Genomic DNA, 8,060 nt, shown 5'->3' on the forward strand with positions numbered 1-8,060 from the left:
GAAAACCCATTCATTTTAAAAGTCAACTTTTGGTCATGCTTAAATTAAAACAAAAATAAATAAATCAAAACTTTAAATCAAGACTCTTTTTATTTTCCAAATAAATCTCAAAATCTTTAAAATACAATCCAACATCTTTTATAAACCTCTTAAAAACATAGTTAAATAAAAATTTAAATTTCTAGTGAAAATTTGGGTCGGGTTGTTACAACCTTCCCCCCTTAAAAAATTTCGTCCTCGAAATTGAGTAGAAAATTTTAATTTAAGTGAATTGTAGTTGCAACTTTTTATTGCCCAAAAATCAAACCTCCTTTCAGCAACCATATATTAAAATATGCGTGAATTTAGTAAGGATATTTAAACTTAGGAAATCGCTCCACAACGAACCTAAATAAATTTAGTAAGCCTCAAAAACAAAAACTTAAAAATTTGGTGGAAACGCCAAACTCTAGATAAAGTTTTCAAGAATAAAATCATTACGAAGTAAATCAATTTAAAACCTTCAAATCGTTTGAAAACCACTCTTAACCCACAAATTGAGAAAGTTTATCTCTTATCGACAATCAAAACGATAATACGTGATACGCAAGAGTGTGTGTGTGTGTCCCAGAGTCTATAAAAAATATTGCATTATGCCCAAAGATGGATAACGTACCCATGATGACATCTGGTGAAGTCAAAGCGTCCTGTTGCGTCATGGCGAAAACTCTGCCCTGGGCTTTGGGGCGTCCTGACTGACCCCTCTGTTGTTCTCCACCTCTACTGACATGACTGGACTGGGCACCACTACGCTTCCGCTGCGCCACTCTGATTAACCCTTTGATCTCTAAATGTATCCAACATAAAATATGATCGCGACTTCAAGTATCATTAATTACTACGTCTTCCACACCATTCCTTACGTATCCATGAAAATGAGAAATAAATTATAATCGTGAACTAAGGGGTCACCCTCAAGCTCCTATCATTTCCTTAGCAATGTGTGATGTATTTAAGTCTATCTCGACTCCAACTAGCCAGACTTCCATCACAAGATACTTATGTCTCCAAAATGGTCTAGTTCCTATTACCATCCATAAGTTATCATCAATCCATCGAGTACTCACATGCCCCAAGTTAAGAAAGCTAGATTAGTGGAATTACAACAATTTCAAGCTTACTCTTTTAAATAAAAACATCACTTCATACTTCATCGCTTTGTGATGTCCCTCCTCTTCTAATATCAACCCTTACTTAAATCCAATACTTGGATCTCTTGCTTTCCATATGCCTACCACCGTCTAATTTCTCCTATCATTCCTTTAAGTCACATCTCTCTACTCAAATTCCTTCATTGTCCTCACTAGATTTCCAAAACAATTCATTTATTCCTTAATCATTATTATAAAATCTTTATCCTAATACACAAGCATCTATCCTTCGCCATCCTTATTGTAAACCATCAAAGTTTAACTAAGCTTCACTCTGTCACATCTTCGATACTTAATCTCTAGGGAAATCTATAATTCTAATAACATTAAATTCATAAAATTCCAACTTGATTTCCTCGAATGGGCTTCAAACGAAGTACTGAAACATTTAAACAACGCACTCTCAATTCCGCAATTATTGATTATCAAAAAGAATTCCTCACGGGTACGGCCCAAGTTGTAATACAAGCATACCGCAAACGTAACACTCACGTTAATTGTATTAAATCTACCCCCATAAACTTACCACAATCTACCTTGAGGTCGGCCACGTCGAGGAGGCATGTCCACACAAGCTGAGGAAAACCTTTCCATTCCTCGAAGGATGCACACAAGGTGCCTAGTCTACAGAAATTTAAAACCTAATGCTCTGATACCAAGTTGACAGGACCGCCCCCAGATTCCACCCTAAAACCCGGAGAGGTCCTGCGGGAATCCAAATTCAAGGAAAATCCTACCGAAAATTCGGCAGAACCTCCCCTGAAAATGGACTAACCCAGAAACTTCTAAACCTGTTAAAAAGCACTTCTAAGTCTTTCAGCCACCTCTACCACAAGCAAATAAAGGGTCTCGGACCCACTTAAACCTTAGGAGTTGTTATCAGAGCCACTAATCATTTGCAATAAGTTTACAAAAATAAACATAGCGCCTATAGGGACCAGGAATGAAAAATGGATGCTTTGCCTCGACGCGTTTGGCTCGACCTCCACCAACGCTACTACCTGGGGGGACAATTTAAGACAAAACAAGAAAACGGTGAGATAGGCTCAGTGAGTGGACAGTTAAATGGAGATGAAAATCAAAGATTTAAATATCTTTTCAGAAAAACCCTTTTTCACACGTTTAACTCTAAAACCTTAGAATGTCCTTTGAAATCCCCCAGTTTTTAAAACCATTTCTCAGTAAAATATAAAATATGAAGTTGAAAATCAAACTTTGAAATCCAAGTTCTCAAACTGAAATCGATATTGTCAATTTATAAATAAATAACTTGAGCTGAAAACTTTCTTCTCAAACATTCTCAACATATTGAAAATCAATAAACTGTTCAACTGAAACCGTCTTACTCAAACTTTTACTGTCATAAACTCATCACTTAAAATACTTAACATTTGAAAACACACACCAGTCAGTTACCCATATAATCTGTCATACATGCGCAGAGTCGAGAATCTGTCGTACGCATGCAGAGCCATAAATAATCTGTCATACATGCGCAGAGCCGAGAATCTGTCATACGCATGCAGAGCCACAAATTCTGTCTTACGTGCGCAGAGCCGAGAGTCTGTCGTACGCACGCAGAGCCGGATATTCTGTCGTACGTGCACGCAGAGCGGCCCCCAAAGGGCGAAGCATCCCGACACACGGCCCAAAGCCTATGTGTGTGCCGTGATGGGTCCCAAAGACCTATTAAATCTGATAACCTGGAGGGTACTGCAAAGGTGGTTTGAAAACCATTTTCCACAACCGCGTCGTAAACATATAAAACTCAAATCTTTTTGTATCCTTCTAAACTTTCTTGAACAAAACCAATTCATAAATCCACGAAACTTTGAAATGCAAAAACCATAAATATCAATTTTAAATTTAGGAAAGAAGAATTTAAAAACCAAATTTTTAACTTAAAATCCTTTAGCTTAAATTCAAACTCAATATAGCTAAGTAATGGAATTTAATCATCAACATATAAAATATTTCAAAAAGATTAAAAGTTAGTCCACTCACAGTGAGAAAATCTAATGTCGATCATCCGCCGGATCGTCGCGAACCCCGGTCGTCTCGCCTATAATTAAACAACAAAATATAGATTAGTCTCGGTTTTACGACCTCTAAAGGATGTGTGCGTAAAGTCTAACTTCCCACTCGACTTCGTTCCTATGCGATTGGTTACGATCTACACAAATCGACCAATAACACTTCCACAAACGCCCCTAAGGTTTCCCGGTTCCACCTAACCACAATCACTATGACTATTAACGATAACCCAATCAACCAATTATCATAAATACTCTAAAAGTATGAATTATCAGTGGGGGTTTCGAAACCATAGAGGTTGCTGCCCAATGTGGCTGTTTCAAGCCCAAAAATTTCTCAATCTTCAAATACATTCACATCTAACATCCAATTTCGGTTTTCCTAAACATGAGATTGTCCAAACCACACCAAAATTACCCCAAGACTGAGCCAATCCTCAGCAAACCCGAAATGGGTTCCAACTTGTAAATCAAACTTCCCAAAACTCAAATGTCTCTAAATTATTCTAAATTTCAGATTCTAGATGACCAATGGGTACTTTAGGGATGTAAATCATCTCAGAAAACAAAGAGAAAAGCCATCAATTTGAAATCTACATAGGAACCCGAAATGGCCCTTCCATCCTCCAAAAATCCAGTTTCCAAATGCTCAAATTGGTCAAGACAGAGTAAGGAGAATTAAAGCCCAGAAAAAATGGAGGAAAACCCACCTGGTATGGAGGTGATTGGCGCCGGAAAACTGGTCGGAGAAGGGAGAGAAGCCGGCGGCCAGTGGAGCTCTTCTGACAGCAACCGCGCGCAGGGGGTGGCTGGGTTGGCTGGAGGAGTGGCCAGGAGAGATGGTCGGCGTCGGGAAGGCTCGCCGGAGGTCTCAGGTGACCGGAATGGCCGGCGGCGTGGGTTTTGGGTGGCTGGGTGCAAAGGTTGGGTGCACACAGAGAAAGGGGAGAGAGAGAAAACACGAGGAGAGAGAGAATAGGCTCGGGGAAGCTGGTCGGCGCTGGGGGGTGTTTGCCGGAGCCAGGGGCTGGCCGGTGATGGTGAGTGGGGGTGGCTGGGTGCTGCGCGCAGGGGAGAGGGTGCGGAGGAGAGGGAAAACCGAGAGAGAGAGAGTGCGGGGAGAGAGAATAAATAGAGGGAGAGAGAAAGTTCTAGAGAGAGAGAGAGAGAGTTGTGGAAAAATCTAGAGAGAGAGAGGAAATCTGATTTTTAAAACCCACTTTTATAAATTTACAACATTGCCCCCCACTTTAAACGCCTATATATTTCAAACCGTAACTCGGATTGGCGCGTACCGCGTGTCTATGAAATCGTGAGATCGAAACCTATCTACCGGACCCAAAGTCAAAATCGAAAACCCATTCATTTTAAAAGTCAACTTTTGGTCATGCTTAAATTAAAACAAAAATAAATAAATCAAAACTTTAAATCAAGACTCTTTTTATTTTCCAAATAAATCTCAAAATCTTTAAAATACAATCCAACATCTTTTATAAACCTCTTAAAAACATAGTTAAATAAAAATTTAAATTTCTAGTGAAAATTTGGGTCGAGTTGTTACATGTGCGCTGGTGGTAAATACTGTTAAAAAAATGGGTGACTAATTAATAATTATATAAATAACACCTCAAATTTATTTATATTACAATTTTAAATCATGAATTAAATAAGTATTCAATACCACAAAGAGTTTCTAGAAGATTCAATACCTCAAATTTATTTATATTACAATTTTAAATCATGAATTAAATAAGTATTCAATACCACTTGAAAATCACCTGTGAACAATTGATCACGATAAATTCAAAAAAAAAAAATCATCACATATTCGAATTGTTCTATACTTCTATGAATATTAAGGGTTATTATTATTATTTTTATTTTTTAATCTTACATCAATTTTTAACCTATAATCTACGGATCTACCTTTTGCACACCTCAAGTTAAAGTTGATGCACTGATGCACATACTCTAAATAGTAATTACTGAGTTTCAATCCTTCCAAAAGTTTCAACTTAGAACCAAGGGACAAACAAAAAGGCCAAGTGGCCAACCATTGCTAAAACTATTTTCTTGTTACTAATCCCACAGCCGTGATGTCAGGACCGCCCCCGGATTCCACCCTGAAACCCGCAGAGGTCCTGCGGGAATCCAAATTCAAAGAAAATCCTACCGAAATTTCGGCAGAACCTCCCCTGAAAATGGACTAACCCAGAATTCTTATACCTGTTAAAATGCACTTCTAAACAGCAACCACCTCTACCACAACCAAAATAGGGTCTCAGACCCAACAATTTCACAGAAATCCAACTTAAACCTTAGGAGTGGTTATCAGAGCTACTAATAAGTTTTTACAAAAATAAACATGGCGCCTACAGGGTCCGGGAATGAAAAAATGGATGCTATGCCTCGACGCGTTTGGCTCGACCTCCACCAAAGCTACTACCTGGGGGGAACAATTTAAGACAAAAGAAAATAAACCGTGAGACAAACTCAGTGAGTGGACAGTTTAATAAAAACGAAAATAAAAGTAAACTTTCTTTTTCAGAAAATCCTTCAAAACCACATTTAGCACCAAGACCTCACGTCACTCTCTGAAATCCCCCAGTTTTAAAACCATAAAGTTTATTTAAATTTAAAGAATCTCATAAAACGATATATATTTTCTCAAGAAAACAATTTCTTAAAACAACCGAACCGTAAAAACATCGTAACAACAACCTTGATGGAATTCAAAAGAAATCCCTCACTTAAAAACATATTTGATAATTTCCGAAAATAACCAAATTTATTTTCCACCATGCTATATACCCTGAATAATCCTGGCCATACACACGCGTGGAGTGAAATCCAACACGTGCAGGCAATATCCTGGCCATACACACGTGTGGAGTAAATCCAACACATGCAGGCAATATCCTGGCCATACACACGTGTGAATAAAATCAGCACGTGCAGGCAAATCCTGGTCGTACGTGCACGCAGAGCGGCCCCCAAAGGGCGAAGCATCCCGACACACGGCCCAAAGCCTATATGTGCATCGTGATGGGTCCCAAAGACCTATTAAATCTGATAACCTGTAGGGTACTGCAAAGGGTGGTTTTGAAAACCATTTTCCATAACCAAATCATAATCCTTTTTCCACCAAGAATAAATATCAAGATATTTTCCCAAAAAGGAACTTAAAATCCATAAGCTAACATACGAAATTCAAATAAAAATCGATATACATAAATCAAAATAATACTTTTCGACAAAACTGAAATATTAAATGAAACTTGTATATAAAATGAGAAATTAAATTCTTTTCCCAAAGTCCAACAACTCACTAAAACCAACATGTAAATATATGTTAAAAAAAAACTTTCTTATGAAGCATTGAAATCCGAAATCCAACATTTTCTTCAAATCCCAAATCAAATTCATGCATAATAGGATTAATGAAATCTTTTATAAATTTATTTGAAAACCAAAGTTCGCTCACATTTGTTATTTCTAAATCAAACTCAATTAACCAAAATAAAACGCAAATTTCATAAATCATTTAAAGAAATGAGAGTCCACTCACAGTGAGAAGATCTAATGTCGATCCTCCGCCGGATCGTCACGAACCCCGGTCGTCTCGCCTATAACACAAACGATAAATTATGAAATTAGTCTTGACTCCAATACATTAAATTTTGCATGGGTGTTAATCCTAATGTCCCGCCAAACTCACGCTCAAGTAACGGTTATAAATCATCTTCCTCAAAACTATACGCTCTCTACTATATTCCTAAACCATCTCGAAACTTCCCGGCTCACACCAACGTCACCCACACTTCTAAAACCAATTTCAAATTTCGAAAATAAATCTACGTAGCCAACCTCCATCGAGCACACCGTCTGAGAGTAAGTTCGATATCGGAAAAATATCCAAACATTTAATCCATTAATACCCAAATAAACCTTACGTGTGTTATGCCTCTACCTAGGTTCACTCGGGAATCGTTTTCAATATAGAAAACATATCCAATATCAATCCAAATTGGGGTTTCGTAAACTCCGGAAAATTTCCACCTAAACACAATTAATAACCAACTCCAAAAGAGTTTTAAATTCAAGTATCAAAAGAAATTGGCGGCTGGTTGATCAGAACCGCCGCTTCCGCCGCTTAAAGTGGCAGCCACAAACGCACCAAAACTAGATTTCACAAATTTCTCCCAATTTCCTCCAAATTTCAATCCTACACAGCCATTGGGTTTCCTAGAGACAAAATTTATCCAAAACAGCATCACAATAGCCCCCAAATTCGAAAACCCAAGATAACCCGAAATGGCTATAAACTCCAAAATTTCAATTCGCGAAAATACTCAAAATTTATCAACTAAACCAAGGGGGAATGAAAGCCCATACCTAAAGGAGTAAAACCCCTCAAGAATCACGGCCAACGGTGGCTGAAAACGGGTGGGATCGACGAAATGGCCGACGGTGGCTGCTGGCTTCTCCGGTGGTTTCTGCATGTGGAAACAATTGGCCTGCTCGAGGAGGCTTCGGGGATGGATGGCCGGCCTAAGGGGATCACACTGGTGGCCTCGCGTTGCCGGGAAAGTGGCCGGACCACTGCTCCCAATGGTGAGGTCGCGCGCAGGGAAGAAGAAGAGAGAGGGTCGGGGAGAGAGAAAATGAGAGAAAGAAAGAGTGAGCTTAGGGGAGGGTGGTCGGCCCCTGGGGGTGCTCACCGGAGGTTGGTGTCGGCAGGGGTGGCTGGTGATGATGGCTGGGAGGGAGGTGCCGGTGTGCAGGGGTGAGGAGACACGAAGAGAAAGGGGGTGCGGGGAGAGAGAAATAAAAGGAG

General features: G+C 39.1%; 2 long non-coding RNA genes across 2 annotated transcripts; both read right to left on the minus strand.

Moving 5' to 3' along the window:
* Window positions 1–2,096: 2,096 nt before the first annotated feature.
* Window positions 2,097–4,303, minus strand: LOC147280166 (uncharacterized). Its single transcript, XR_015123613.1, has 3 exons — window positions 3,934–4,303; window positions 3,195–3,252; window positions 2,097–2,191 (listed from the first exon to the last, which is right to left on the minus strand). It is a non-coding gene; the product is annotated as an uncharacterized LOC147280166 (long non-coding RNA).
* Window positions 4,304–5,374: 1,071 nt separating this feature from the next.
* Window positions 5,375–7,680, minus strand: LOC147280167 (uncharacterized). The gene is made up of 3 exons (XR_015123215.1): window positions 7,619–7,680; window positions 6,792–6,849; window positions 5,375–5,669 (listed from the first exon to the last, which is right to left on the minus strand). It is a non-coding gene; the product is annotated as an uncharacterized LOC147280167 (long non-coding RNA).
* Window positions 7,681–8,060: the final 380 nt, after the last annotated feature.

This window comes from Dryas octopetala, chromosome 7 (assembly GCF_963921425.1).
Source record: "Dryas octopetala chromosome 7, drDryOcto1.1, whole genome shotgun sequence".
NCBI classification, from domain to species: Eukaryota; Viridiplantae; Streptophyta; class Magnoliopsida; order Rosales; family Rosaceae; genus Dryas; species Dryas octopetala.